The 16,111-nt window shown below is 33.8% G+C and overlaps 1 protein-coding gene across 4 annotated transcripts in view; it reads left to right on the top strand.

Annotated features, from left to right (window-relative positions):
* The window catches only part of LOC111504836 (uncharacterized), a 1,217,253-nt gene that overhangs the window by 207,982 nt on the left and 993,160 nt on the right, over positions 1–16,111 (top strand). The gene's annotated exons all lie outside the window — the stretch shown is intronic.

Below are 16,111 nucleotides of genomic sequence, written 5' to 3'. Positions count from 1 at the left end.
CTTTTGTTGATATATATCACATATTCGGTATACTGTTCGAGTATTCCATAACATAAATGTGGGAATAAAGTTACACTATCAAAATTTTTAGTATGGAAATAATAAACCTCCGTCTCATATTGTCTCTGAGAAAATGATACAAGTCAGTTCGAAATTCAGAATTTGATTTCAGTACGGTTCTCAGAACTTAGTGATCTGATATCTACTCAGAGGAAACCTAATAACAAAAGGAAGCTCATAAAATGTCATGACTGTAAAACAATATCGTCAACAAAATATATTCAATTTAGTGAATGATAATATTGAATGACAATTACATTGAAAGTTATTTCAATTGGCTTCCTTACAATATTTCTTTTCGTCTTCCAGTTTTGAGTTATTCTTTTCTCACTAATGATAATGAAATATTAGGATAAGTTGATGAAAAAATGAAACTTTATTGAACAATCAAATTGGTGAAACAATCATATGAGCCGTGAAGAATAAAACGAAAACTTAATTTGTAACAAAACAAATTGCTGAGAGCTCAATTCAAATGAGGAATGATGTGAACTATAGAATACAGAAGGCTTGATGATAAAGGTGAATTGTGACTGTTACCAACGATTCCAAATCGAGTTATATACGAGATCATTCCCAAAATATTTCTTGAAGTTATGCTTATAGCGAAGAAGGTTATTTTCGTTTAGAACTCATTTATTTCTTCTAAGTCTCCGGAAAACACTACAGTCCTTTCGACTCATTGCGTTTCTGAACCTCCTGTGTCATGATACTCATTCCAACAATTTCATTTCTGTACTAGTTCGTGCAGGTGTCGTGTTGGATGTATGTCATATTCTTCTGGACATAATTTGGGATGTCCGAAAATTGTTCACCTCTTTTTTTTGAAGACAAAACACAAGCACTACAGGAAAATTCTTAAGGCGCTCTGAGAACGGTGCCTGTGCGAAAGTACCGATTCCCATTGGATTAGAATCGCTAGATATTAAACTCGTTTGGAAAAACGTTCCACATAAATACAGTTCTCCAGATGAAAGAGTTCTTGAACACTGAAGTTCGAGGTGTACTGACTTGAACCTCAAAACGATGAGCAGCCACATTCCGTCGCGTATTGCTGATATGAACCTTGCGGTTACTTTCACCCCAATTCGAAATCACTTTTAGATCCTCATTAAGACATTCAACTTCCTGCTGCCGTTGAGATGTGCCCCCATAGCCGATGTTCTCGAATCTAAATGGAATGATGAGAAAAGTGTGCTGTTGTCAGGAAAGCGATAAATTGTTTTTTTTTCAATGAGTCGTTGATATACAATAGAAGAGGGTTCGAGACAATATAGATCCCTGGGGAACACCTGCGTTGATGGTGAAAGTATTCGAGTGATATTCATCGACGGCCACTTGCAGGGAACGTTCTTTCAGGAAGATGGAGAGCCATAGCCAGAAATGATCCAAAAAGTCATACCATCGAAGTTTGGCCAGCTTACCCTCATGTCACGCACGGTCAAAGGCCTTATAAATATCAAGCGCAACATCTCCTGACTCTCCATATTTCTTGATTGCGTTATTTCGAATATGGGTAATATACATACATGTGTTCTAGTGTCTCACAATCGCGTAAAATATAATGAGCTGTCACTGTCCCTTCGTTACATTTTTTGTATCAAAGGTCACCGTTATACAGCCCTGTTTTGTTCAGGTTTGTCTTCTATGAACAGTGTTCACTGGGTATCCCGGTCGTTGTTCTGCGATAACTGGCACCCAGTCAATCTATTCCTGTCCGCCATTTTTCTCAGTTCTTCATAGCGCTCCCAGACTAATATCGACATCACAATTCGGTTCATCAGCACCCCAACGACAACCAGGCTGTTGAGGCTTCAAATCAGTATTTATTGCGCATATCTTCAAGCCCAGAAGACAAATGTTCGTATGGGACATGTATTTTGGTGTTATGTGGTCCGACTGAATGTTTGATGTTCGTTCCTCCACATATTCCGAAATTTCTGTTTTACCCGATCCCATGTAACTCGAAGAGTTACAAGGCAAGACCCACCCTTGCATTCCTCATTATTACAAAATGTACAGAAGAAAGATTGAAGGGTTTATCCAATTCAGATATAGATGTGGTTTACTTTGCTCCCGTTGTTCTCAAACATATAAGTCTATACACCCTGCTCAGTTTGTTAATAGCGGTTGTAGAAAAGCGAAGCATCAGTGATAGCTTCGCTTTTCTTCAAGTCTTTCTGAATGTTGGTTGCAGGTAAGTCTGGGTTCTAGTTTCACTCCCAGGTATTTCAACTCTTCCTTCACCTTAAAGATGTAGAGGTACTGATTCTAATTTCTGTATCAAATTGATAAATTTGTTATGAACCTAGATATCGACGTGAAGAAAAATACTCCTTCAGGTAGGAATTGCAATTTACATTCCTTTTTAAAAGAAGCAGTTTTTTTCTCCATTTGATGTCTGGCGTTACAAAATGAAATAATTATTGAGATCCGGCCAATGACTGTGGTCTTCCGCGCCTATTGAACGAGTGTTGCATTTTTGGTTCAAATATGATAGAATATGCCAGAACTGTTCTCCGACTATTGTTCTATCAATTTTAATGTACAATGCATTTTTTTTGTTAGTTTGTGTGTGTTTTCTATCTTATAACTTGGATTCTTTCCACGAATCTTTTGATCAAATTCATCCATTCAATCAAAATTGTTGAGATGAGTAATAGTGATTATAAAACTCTTATTTGGTTTGTTTAGATTTAACGTTCATTACGTTCATCACGAAATAATAAACGACATGATCTCAGTCTAGTATCGTGAACGTTTCTGAAAAATATTCAGACATGTTAATTCGGTTTGAGGCGTAATGAGTGTCACTAAAGTTTTCTGGTCTGTGAAATCAGATATACTATGTACATTTTCCCCAACAAGTTTAATTAGCTTGTTCGGTTTGACCCATATACAGGGTTTCGTAATTTCTGTTTTTTTTTATGAATATTTCACTTCTGTCATCTCCCAGATCAGCGTTTCATCTTCAGAATTCTCTAACTCATGTTGAAGTGAGGTTTCTTCGAAATTCGATTCAGAAGATTAGTTTATTTTGATCCACATGGAATAACGATACGTTTTAAACCATTATTTTCTTTAAAAGATACTCATTGTTTTTCATTATTTTCCTGTCAACATCCATCTCCTTTTCGTTTTTTTTCTTTGCCTTACTGATAAAATATAAGCCTTGGAAAAGGAAGCTGTAGCCTCGTTACTTTTTGTTGTTGGTAATACTGGTAGTGGTAATACTCAGTGATATATTTGAAAGTACCAGAATTAGTTTTGCACATCATGTTTGAAAACTTGGAAAATTACATTTTTTGCCCTTATTTGCTAGGCTTGTGAATTTTTGGCAGACTGTAAATTTTGAATACCGCAGGATCGAAAACCTGAATAACATTGTTTGAAGGTGATTGACAATGTTTCGTGATGAATTTCACTAGTTCGGACTTCCATTGTCTATTATATAAAATGATTTGAAATCCCTGAAACAAGTAAAAAAGAATAATCAAAAAAGAATAGCTGAAAATAACAATTATATTAAGCAACAATAAACCTGAAATGAAATGATGGTGAAATAACCTACATGTAAAAATATAATAATTGAATAAATAAAAATTAAAGGAATGCAAAAAAGAAAATAATAAAAAATAAAGTGTCGAGATTCCAAGTCACGTTAGTTCACGACGTTTCGATTGTTGGTATCTACAATCGTCTTCGGGTGATGACTGTTTCAGGGATTTTAAATCATTTTATATAATAGACAATGGAAGTCCGAACTAGTGAAACTGAATAACATTGCCTTAAGTCGTTGTAACTGAGTTTTAACAATAATTGACAGTGCTTTTTACTCATAGAAATATCCTAGAAAATGACTTATTTAATAATAGAAAATGAGCTCTCTCAATTAAAATACCAATTCTTTCATAATGATCTAAATAGCTGATGTCATTATTTCATTCCTTATGATTGCCTGTAGATAAACAATATTTTTATCAATCAATGTGCTTATGCGTTTCAATTACACTATTTCACGAGTTAACTTTCACTTTTTTGATAATTTCTGAAGGAACCTTTTCTCAAATCTTCAGGTATATACTGGATTGCATTTCCAATACTGGTCATTACATCTCCCAAGACTCCATTCGTAGAACTCACATTATTTTCAGACCGTTGTTCAGAAATCAATTTTCATCCATCAGATCTGTAATGACTATTTAAAAGTCGTTTTTTCCGAAAGCTTTGAAAGTTAAATGATCAACTGAATTAGGATAGTGAAAACATATTCATCAACGTTATTATCATGCAAATGATCAGATCGAATTCAATACAATTATTCTATTTTGATGTTGAAGTTAAATAGAGCTCAAATTATAATTTGAATAAATCATCAGTATATTTCCATAATCCAGAACTTCGACGAAGTGTTAATCTAATAATAAACCGTATTAATTTGCATCTATCGAAATATTGCGTATGGTGCTCAAAACCACTGAAGGAGTTTGACTGACATATCAGTAATATCTATACAGTCTCATGAGAAAAACTATCATACGACATGAAATATTTTGGGAAAGAAAGTTTTTGGCTTTCTACTACTCCATCTGATACAAAAAAAGGGATGAGAGAATCTTCCAAAGAAAGGAAGGAAGTAATCAATTTGAAACTCTATACATGAATGTGTAGATCATGCAAAGAAGTAACTTTCAGACACAAACTGAAAGAAAGTCCTCCTGGAACAGCTACTTTCATATAAACATTGAATTACACGAAAGAAAATAATTCTTTCGGAACAAATACTTCTATATGAACACTGAATTATACAGAAGATACTTTTCTCTACTCAGTTTGTATTTCAAACATTTGTTGTGGAATAAGAATCAGATATCATTCACATGAGTTCTACTTTGAATGAATGATGAGATTCTCTCATCCCTTTTTTTAATCAGATGGAGTAGTAGAAAGCCAAAAACTTTCTTTCCCAAAAAATTAATCACTCCTAAAAATATAACCCCTTCAATTCAGATATGAAATAGTATGACGAATTTTTTTTCTGATACATGTTTTGCTAACACAGTCGCTTTTTTGTAGTGAATTACGTACGTACCATCTTCCTCGAAAACATTTTCATAAATACCATAAGTGATGTTTAGAGATAGAATGAATTAGAGAAATTAATTCGTCAACCAACTATCTCATGGTGATTATAATGATGTGCTTCAACTTGAAATTCTGAACATTTTTGTACAGTTCGCAAGTATATAATAGTAGTTCATTTTTTATCTGAAATATTGATGGCGAAATATCGGCATTGAATGAAGATTTCGTACTTTCGATATAAAATTCACCATTACCCAATACATGATGAAAATCCATCACACTTTTCTATGCTTTTCTTCTTGAAAAGTTGATACATATATCTATGTTTTAGACGAAATGTAAATAATGTTCTCAAATCCTTCACATCTATGTATTTCTAAAGAATTCGTATAATAATCTTTACCGATGAAGGAAAGAAAAATCAGAACTCAAGTGATAATTTACTACTGGCGGAAGAATCTGGAACAATCAACAGACGAAAAAACTATGTTCAATTTTATCAAATGAAAAATTATTTAGCGAACTATAATCTCATTCAACATATCTCTAGAAAACAATATATTTCAGTTCAATTTTCCAGATAATAGAAATGGTGGTAGACTCGTAGATTATTTTTACTCATCTGCCACTGTGAGTAATTTGTGACCCATTCAGAATCACAAATTACTTTTCGGTCGGTAGCCAGGCGGTTCGACGTGGGTACTTTGTTCACTCACTCGAATTGACTGCCGTGTTGGTCGGTTTGAACGATCTATTTCCACTTGATATTGTCAAACCCCTGTTAGGAATCATACAGTTAAAAGGTAAGACTTCGTTTATCCTTAACTCGCACAAGTTTCAACTTCTGAGGATTGTCGTTCGTAGGGGTGTGACAGCTGATTAACGGAAAAAAATATTTTTTTAAGTACATCAAGGCGTAGTAGTAGCAGTGAATTGGGGCAATTATTACGTAGTGGAATACGTAGTATTGTGACAAAATAAATATTGAAGCAACAATAATTTTGACTGAATTCGAAACATGACGTATAGAAATCTCCGTTATCTGTATTGTTGACAAGGTTGAATTTTCATCAATTTACATTCTCCTTTAGCATCACCAGAAAAATGCTAATCTCGAAAAGAAAAACAGGTTTATGTGAAGGGTTATTAGGCTGAGTTACTGCTCCTATCCCACACTAACAGCTCAGTTGCTATTAGTATCTTTCTGTATCCGAAAATAGATTCCGTCCTGCACTATCAACAGAAGATTTTTTTTCATAATAGTTCATCAATGATCGTCTGGGAGTTCTGGGATGCTGTTGATTACTGCTGACGAATGGAAAGAGAACGATTTGCATTATATTTCCACCGACTCCAAGAAGAAGCAAATTATAAATTCTACACATAATTTATTGAGGATCCCAAACAAATGTGCAAATATTCAACAGGTTTATATGTTCGTCCACAAAGCCCTCTTTTTATGATTTGCATTCACTTCGCCTCCGAAAACATTTGAAGTTCCCCCCAAATTGGTTGAATACTTTACTAGATGAATATTACTGAAGATTCATCCCAACACCGAAACGTTATTTTTAAAACCTCCACACGTGTTCTGATCACCAAGTGATCATCGTCAAGGGGAAAATCAAACTTCTCTTCTTGAAGATGTTCACTTGGTGATTGGAACACGTGTCGAGGTGTTGGAAATAACGGTTTGGTGTTGGGATAAAATTTCAGTAAAATTCATTACTACACCAAAAGTTCCAAACTGTGCATTACAAGTACTTTTCAAGATACTATCTGATACATAGTAGACTGACGGCCAGGCTTATCATCGATACAAGATAGGAATGCAGGTTCAAAGGTGAAACCTTGGTCAAGTTTCACTACTAGCGACCCAAAACAAACTGATTTCATGTTACAGATCCAGGGCGGAAACTGAAATGAGTTTGACTAAGGTTTTCGCGGCCGAAGTTTTCAGTGTATCTATATTAGGTGAAAATATTGACCTCATTGATAATTCATCTGATCCGGGTACAGGTATTATCACACCAAACTACCCGAGTCAACATAAATACGCGTTACGCAGTCGTAATACCCAGTCATCTGAGATTACCTCTGTATTTACAAATCTCTGAAGAAGCTAGCCACTCGCCCCAGCGAAACGTCAGGTAGAAATTTCAAAAATACACGACCTTCGAATCCAAAAAATAGTTACACTGAAATGAGTTTACTAGACTATTTGATTCGAATTAACTGAAAATTTCGAAATGAAAAATGAATAACTCGACTTCAGAATAAAATTCACCTAAAATTTGTAAACATACAAATATGAACTAAATGAAAAGAAGATACAAAATGAATGAATGCGAGGCCTACATTTTTTTTGGATCGATGCCAATACATAAGAAAATTTTGAAATATACAATGATGGCTAGATGACTTTTCTAACACTGACCTTTGATTTCGTTGATCAGGTCCGTGTATATGTATGAAAATATTATTTCATAATCCAGTTATTCTCTGCAAAGGCACAGAAGAGCCACATGGTACTCATATTTCATAATTGACAGTTCAAACTATCGATAATGGATAATCAACTGTTTGAACTATCAATTTCAGATAACCGATAGCTGAAACTATCGATCACACATTATTTCATTCCTATTAGATTCAAACTTGTGTGTTAGGTGGGCTAAAAAGTTCGTAGGCTAAAACACAGATGGCGTTACTAGTAATGATTCAATATCATTTTTGTTCAATCCTAATTCTGAAAAGATACTTGAACACGGCTATCGGATTAGTAGTTTGTGAGATAGCACATTTTGAGTGTAGTAACTTTTGTTAGTTTAAAGAAAATGAATCAAAAGGAATTTCGTGTGTTGATGGCGCATTGCTTTTTGGCGAAAAAACACTGTTTTAATGAAAATTTGGCTTGATATGCATCAGTTGGACTACGCACTAACCGTTAAGAAGTGGTTTGTTGAGTTTAAATGAGGTGAAATGAACACCGAGGACAATGCACGCTGTTGGCGCTCCAAAGAGGCTGTTACCGACGAAAACATTGAAAAAGTTCCCAACATATTTTGATTGACCCCAAAGTGAAGTGGATCGGATTAGCTGGAGATCTAAAGATATCAAAGGACATATCGTGTTGGACACGACTATTTGGTTATGCGAAAGCTGTGCTCAAAGAGGGTGCCACGCTAGCTCACAAACGACCGAAAACAACAACGAATCGATTATTCTAGCAGTGTTGGAAACTGTTTTACCATAAAAACCCAAATTTATGCGTCTATATATGTCAATGGATACTATGTGGCTTCATTATTTCACAACTGAATCGAAACCATCGTCATCTGATTGGAATGCACATGGTGAACCGACTCCAAAGCGTGCAAAGACATTACAGGCGTCTGGAAAGTTTATGGTATCAGTATTTTGGGATGCGCATGGTATAATATTAATCAAATATTTCGAGAACCGTGAATAGACCATCAATAGCGACTATTACATAGTGTTACTGGAGCGTTAGAAGGACGAAATCGCGAAAAAAAGGCCCCATTCGAAGAGAAAGAAAATGCATCGTGTCAATGAATACTATCGCACAATTGCATGAAAAGTGCTTCGATTTTTTTCGCATCCACCGTATTCTCCAGAGGTTATTGTCAAAACTGAAGCCTATTTTGAGGCTCAAGTCGAGTCTTACTATAAAAATGATATCGAAAAATTGTATGACCGCTATAATTATTGTATTGCTTGTATTGCCTTGAAGGCATCTGTATTGAATAATTTGATGGAATTCCATCAAAAAATAGTTTTTCTATGTTAGTTTACAAACTTTTCAGCCCAACCGTTGAAAAAAAATCACACGTTGAAAGGTAAAACCTCGTTATTCCTTAACTTGCATGAGTTAAGGAATAACGCAAAAAAACGTAGACTCTATATTATTGCTACGGAGAGTGAAATTCAATGTACCTCCTTGTCTCTACCAAAAACTGGAAAACATGTTCCAATTATGTTTGTAGATTCCAAGAACTAAGTTGAATCATTGATAATTTCCATTTGTACTCCTTAAATTCATGTAATGTGTCACTGACCTTACACATGTATAATATAATTTCAAAACCCTATGTTGAGAACATATATATTTATGATTGAATTGGTAATACTTAATGAGAATCTATAGCGATTTCAAGTATAAATACTGCAGAAGGAGCTAATATATAGTGAAAAACGTGTGGCGCTTTCAAAAACTGTTCAGTGGAAATCTCGCACGGAGGTGTTTATTGAATAATATAATCTATTTTTCATTCATTAGTAATTTGTTGACTGAACTCCGTCAGATAACTGATCGATGATGGATGGAATGAAACGTCCATTGCCTTATATTATAGCATTCAATTACGTCTGCTGGAGTTTCAGACTAAATATCAGACATAGAATCGTGCAGACTATATTTGCTAATTTTTTTGTTACTCTTGCATATATCTTCCCATGAAATTGATTTATTTGTTTCAACATGAACAAATTTAAGTTTTTCAAAAAGATTATTGATAAAGCACAGCTACGAACATTATATTTTAGTCTAGTATAGTCCTATATCAACTATGGAATGATTGTATGGGATGGTATTACTAATAATCATCTCAGGGTTAACAACGTCACTCAAAAATCCTCAATGCAATTATTTTCAATAGAGATTATACCTGTCTGAAACACTTTTCACAGAATCCAAACTTTTCACATGTAGACATCCATACTTTCTGAGTTATGCAATGTATCATAGAAGATATGAAACAAAACTGTGAATCATTTGCCCAATACCAGATTCAAGCAAAAAGCCTCAAGGATTCCTAAAGTAAGCACATCTCGAAATCAAAGATTTCTCACATAATTGTGTCCTATTGACTATGCAGGAGTTCCATTTGAAATAAAGTTTATTATAAGTGATAACAAATTTTAAAAAAACTGAAATTGAGGCTAACTGATGTAACAATAGATAAGATAAATGAAATATTGAAAAGAAAAAAAATGAAATAGTGATTCAGAAAGGAAAAGCACAGGTTTTTACAAAAAAATGTGAATATTTACAAGTATAAATGGAAATAAATTCACAATTCATGATCTACACCAGCTTTATATGTATATTTGAATTTTCATTCATATGCTTTAATTCACATCTGTATTACTGTTCAGCATATTTTCTACTCTTGCAATCTTTCTGAACAAGGACTCACCTTATAGAATAGACAGCAACTCTACAAAAGTGCACTCCTCAAAACCATATTAAAAACAGAACATTGAATGAAATATAAGACATATGACTTTCAATTACTCTACGTATATGATGTATGAATGATGAGTGTTATGACCGATAGTTTTGTAATGTTGTTTGTTCACTGAATCATGTTCATGATATTTCTATTCATTTTTCCATTTCAATTGACATCACACACATAACGTCTTAACTTAGTTTATTGTTTAAGTTTTTTTTGTTATACACAAGCTCAATGGGCATCAGTGACTTGTCATGTTTACTTCTGCATTTCTTTTTGTTTATATGTATATGTATGTTATATTAGAAAAATCAATGCACCCTTTGTCCAAGGATTGTACCACAATAATAAAGTATTGCATCAGTCACTACGCAGTTACCCAGAAAATGCCTCAGCCTATTCAGCACATTTCCAAGGTTTTTGTTGAACATTCGAAGAAACGCACATTTACATCAGCAGTTCCTGATCCTATAAATATGGGAGAACAAGAGGACGCCGCATTCTGGACTAACTTTGCGACTATCCATGTTCGTCGAAATCTTGAATCATTATTTGTAACAGTTAATTAGATTCTTGAATAACTTTTATTGTAAACAATTGTGTTCAATAAAGTTTATTTTCAAAAATATAAATTCAGTGAAAACCACATAACATGTAGTCAATCTTATGAAATAAACATTATTTTTATTATTATTCAGGCCTACACGTGAAATAATATTCTTTACCTTTTTTATGGCATGGACATTTTTTGAAGTCCACCCGGTATAAAGATCTAGAGCGGCATGTCATGTCGTTTTATTATTGTGTGTGGCGCAAGCGATACACATCATGAACATTCGCGTCTAATTATAAACCTAGAATCTCGCAACGTCGACGTATTCGGGCGAGTGCTTTGAACAAGTCAGAAATCCTGAAATGCTACAGATAAAACCGTAAACGAACTGAATCAGGAATACCAATTAGGTCGGGTTGCCGTGGATCTGTCTTCTGATGCGGAGATTTTCTTATGAAAGCTTTTATGAAGTTTTTGCATAATTCTCAAATTTTTTTCTCTTTGAGGATGTAACAAATCTAATATCATTTCAACTAGAATGAGAGTTTTTTTCTTGTTGGGAACAGAAAAGTTATCTGGTTGGCATTTAATGACATCTCGTCAATTTTGATTTCTGACGATATAAAAGTATGCTAAGGAATATATTTTTTACAGAAGAATGGTTATTGAGTTTGTCAACACACACTTATGACTAACACATTGAAAGGACTCAAAGGATTTCAACTTATCCGCACAACAAATCGATAGAAACCAAACTTCAATGATGATAATGATCATAGCGTTCATTTTTCAACAGTTTTCCATTCATGAAGCGTATTCAACAATTTAGTTGTACAAATAATAGCATTATTTTTATGAAATACAAAAATAAATGAATGCGAATGAAAATAATTACACTAGCCAACAAACAAGAAAAAAAATTGCGACTAATATTACAATGGCTATACATGAGAGTTTGAAGCATCTTGATTGGACTTCAACATCAAAAATTTTTCATCACGTAAAGATTTTTTGAGTTATATTCATTTTTATTCTATACGAAAATTTTCACATATTATAGGGAAATACAAAATGAAGAAAAGAAAAAAACAATATATTTTGAGGATAACAGACTTCATTTACAATTTGGATGAAAAAAAAATCAAACTTAACCTAACCATTTTTGTAAATGTTGACTTTCGTTTATATATTTCATCGTTTTCCCTCATGAGGAACCAACAATAATCACCCATCATTGCTGCATTCCATCTGCCTTGTTAGCTCCATCATCAGTATGTCTTGGTGGAACCTTTCCCCTTGTTAGTGACTGATAGCACCCAAATTTTCTGGGAAATAATTCAAATGGGAGTGCAAGAAATGGATTTTGAGAGACATGCGACATCCCATTCTGCAGTAGTTTTCAAGTAGTTCTTCAACAAGTGTTTCGTAATTTTCTACTTTCTTGTTCCCTAAAAACTCCAAAATAATTATTTTGAAAGAACTACACGCAGCTAATTCAACATTACCTAATTTTTGATCAAACTGTTGATCACTTAGTAGTTTTCTAATTTGTGGTCTAACAAATAATATACTTTCCTTTAGCTTTGCATCACTTAATTTTGGAAAAACGTGTTAAGGATATTTAAACGCATCACCTTCTTTGTCTAATAAAAATTTTTCATTAACCCCAGTTCAATATGTAATGGAGGTTTTAAAACGTTTATGGTATTTATCAACAAGAGGTATATTCTTCATGTTAGTTTGACCTGGAGTATATTTATCTCTCGGAAGCTATTCTTTTACTTGATAATGGATATGTGTCGCCCTACTGTTCCAAAGGCAAAGAAAACAGCAAAACTTCGTAAATCCGCTCTGAAGACCTAGTAATGGTCCTATGACTTTCAGGTCATCACATATTTGTCACTTATACGTATTATAACTAATTGCATTTAAAGTAAGTGACATAATTTCGTGTGTTTTCTTCATGGTAACTGCATGTGCAAGAGGAATAGAGAGTCTTTTGTTACCATTATGGAGCAGAACGGCTTTTAAACTTGTTTTAGATGGTGCGTTCCAGATTATAAACAATTTACTCAATTTAGGGGAAAAACAAGTTTGGAATATCGTGTTCATTGAATTTTTGTGGAAAAAATCATAACTCAAAAATCTTACGTGTTGGGAAATTTTCACTATCAATTTCGCATTTAGGGACCGAAAATTACCAATATACTGCCTTTGGCATTACAGTCGTAAATTGGCTGTAAACTAGTGTTATCAATTATTCACAAGTGTCTAAAAAATTATTTTTCAGCATATGCTACAATGAAAAATCACATTTGAAAAATAGTTGGCGCTTCCGTTCAAATCTGAATGAAATATATTTGCAATTGTTGTCGAGGACACAACGTTGGTTTTGAAATTCAAAACTTATTTTGGACTGTTTCGATATTTAATGTCCGTCTGTTAATATCTGTCTTTCCGTTAACCAGCTGCCGCACTCCTACGAACATCAACCCTCAAAACTCGAAACATGAGCAATATAAGGATTAACGAGGTGTATTGTCATGAAGCAAATGCTATGAATTGATTTTCCACAATAATGGAGATTTTCTTTGTATTGGTTCTTGCAAGCGTCATATAACTTCAAGATAATACTCCTATTGACCGTACGACCATATGGCATTCAAAGAAATCAGTGAGCGACGGAATTTGTCGTGTTTTTTCGATATAAGCTCTCCTGGAATCTTCCATTGGGAAAATTGGACTTTAGTTTCGATGTCTTAACCATATACCCATGATTTGTCACCCTCTCAAGCAAATCTGGATTGCCGTTGATGTCATTCCACAATTCCTGAGCGATGCTCATGCGACGTTTTCTTTTTTGTCAAAATTCAGCAATTTTGAAACGAACTTCGCTGCCACACGCTTCATGACCAAAATTTCCTAAGTTATCACATAGCATATGTCAATCGATATGCCGACTTCCTCAGCAACTTATAATGATTCAACGATCCTCTGTAACATTTTTTCCACTTTCCCAACATTTTCATCGGTTGTTGATGTGCTGGGGCGTCGTGGGCGACCATCGATATTTACATCTTCCCGACATTATATGAAAAGTTTTTACCACTGGTTAACATTTTTCTACTTCAGAGTACAATTACCGTATGCCACTGTCAACATTTCGAGTGTTTTTGAGCACCTAATTCCACTTTTCACAAAAACTTCAAAGCAAATTCTTTTATTTTATTTTTTTCGATTGCAGCAAATCGCCGAACACGGAAAACACTTCCACGAATTTGGAACATTCACGTTTTTTTTCAAATTCCATATGTGTTATCATTGAAACGTATATCAGAGGGTTCACCAACGAATTTTATATTTTATCAAAAGCATAATGTATTTGAAATTCAAGAAAGCATGTTTATAATCGTATATATATATATGGTGATAGATATTTTTTAAGGGATTATGATACCAAAATCCAATGCCTCACGATATGAAACTATATGGAATACACACCCTGTTATTCAATACCTAGAAAGCTATATCCCTTGGAATCTCTCAGCTTATATCATCTCTTTCTCAAATTTTCTGATTGATTCAACCGTTACTCGATGAAGATCCATAGTAATTTCAAAAACTAGACCTCACGATTTGATCTCTACGAACTGTATTTGAAAAAATATATAATCACAACAAGTGTATGAATACACTTTCTCGAATTAATTGTCCTACAAGCTTTCACAACAGGGCAAAGGATCCAGACTATTTAAGAAATTAACCAGCAGGAAATTTTCATATCACTTGAGGAAATATGTTTACGTATTCTGATGAATATTACTGGAGTTTTTTCCCAACACCAAATCGTTTAATCTTTCCCTTTAAGATGATCACTAAGTGATCGAAACGCATGTCAATGTGTTAAAAATAAAGATTTGGTGATGGGAAAAAACTTCAGTAATACAGTAATACACTAGAGGTTCTAAACAGTGCATCATAAATTATCTCTGATGCTTTATTAGTAAATGAAAAGATCACTGCTATGCGTTTTTTTAAATTCCATTCGATATTTCACATACTCCATTCTCAATTCCAATAAGCATTCGGTATAACTCAGAAACCAGAAAGTGGTACGTTTTTATTGTTTTCAGTTTCGAATGAACATCTATATTCGTGAATTTGTGATTTTTATTTGCAGAAAATGATAAATTTATCGAATCTATGTGTGAGAAATATGAGTTAACCAATCTTCTGGAATTGGTTTCAAGTCAAGTGTACTAGCATAAACCATTTAATTTCGAATTAAACATCAGGTTTCTCATAGGTTTGTCTTTGTGTATCGTTGGTCTCAACTCATAAAATGCTTCAAATCCTTCCTTTCCTTTCCGATATTTCTGTAGAATTCCTGCGAATCGGCTTGTATAATCGACAGAGTTTTGACTTTTTTGTTAACTACTCTGCTGTCTTATACACAGCGTAACACATAGTAGTGGTAGCAAGGGATTCTATCGCTTGATCAGATTTGTGGTTACCTGATGAAGGGTTTGTTTTAATTCATATGAATAAATTACCCACATATTCATGTCCAAAACTGGTGTTATCATTTTGACTTTTCTTGAATCTACTTCTGGAATGACCTCAGATATTCTTAGATTTCTTATATATTTCGAAATATAATTTTTCCAAACGTCCCTTTCTCCTTATATATCGATTGTTATTGGTGTTCATCAACTTTTCATTGATTTGTTTATGCAGCCGCCCTGATGAGCTAATCCTTCTATCTTCTGAAACTTTCTTTGGAAAACTTGGAGCGAATTTCATAACGTTTCATTTTTTTAGTAAATCAAGTTTTTCTCAAGGAAAATGTACAATGTCAATTTTCTGTTTATGTTTCTGAGGTGAACGTGTTCAATTTTTCTGATCCAACCCCGATTCCTTATAGTTCAATATACCAGTCTTGTGAAAATTCCATCAAATCGTTCTAAAATATCTAAATATACTTTTTGGGATTTTGAAAAACCTGCATGAAAAAATCGCAATATAAATTCTGTCCATTCGTTCTGAAAGTATAATGAGTTAATATATGCTCAGTTTTGATACGTAGAAAATTTTTCATTACAGAAAGAGGATTTCTTAGTAGCTTCTCCTGATATTCATTGCGGAAAATGGGAAA

The sequence above is a fragment of the Leptinotarsa decemlineata genome, unplaced genomic scaffold (assembly GCF_025532065.1).
Source record: "Leptinotarsa decemlineata unplaced genomic scaffold, Ldec_3_MD MMD2_tig00026307_RagTag_RagTag, whole genome shotgun sequence".
Taxonomy (NCBI): domain Eukaryota; kingdom Metazoa; phylum Arthropoda; class Insecta; order Coleoptera; family Chrysomelidae; genus Leptinotarsa; species Leptinotarsa decemlineata.
Note: the sequence above shows the minus strand (reverse complement) of the source record. Positions and strands in the feature narration are given on the sequence as shown.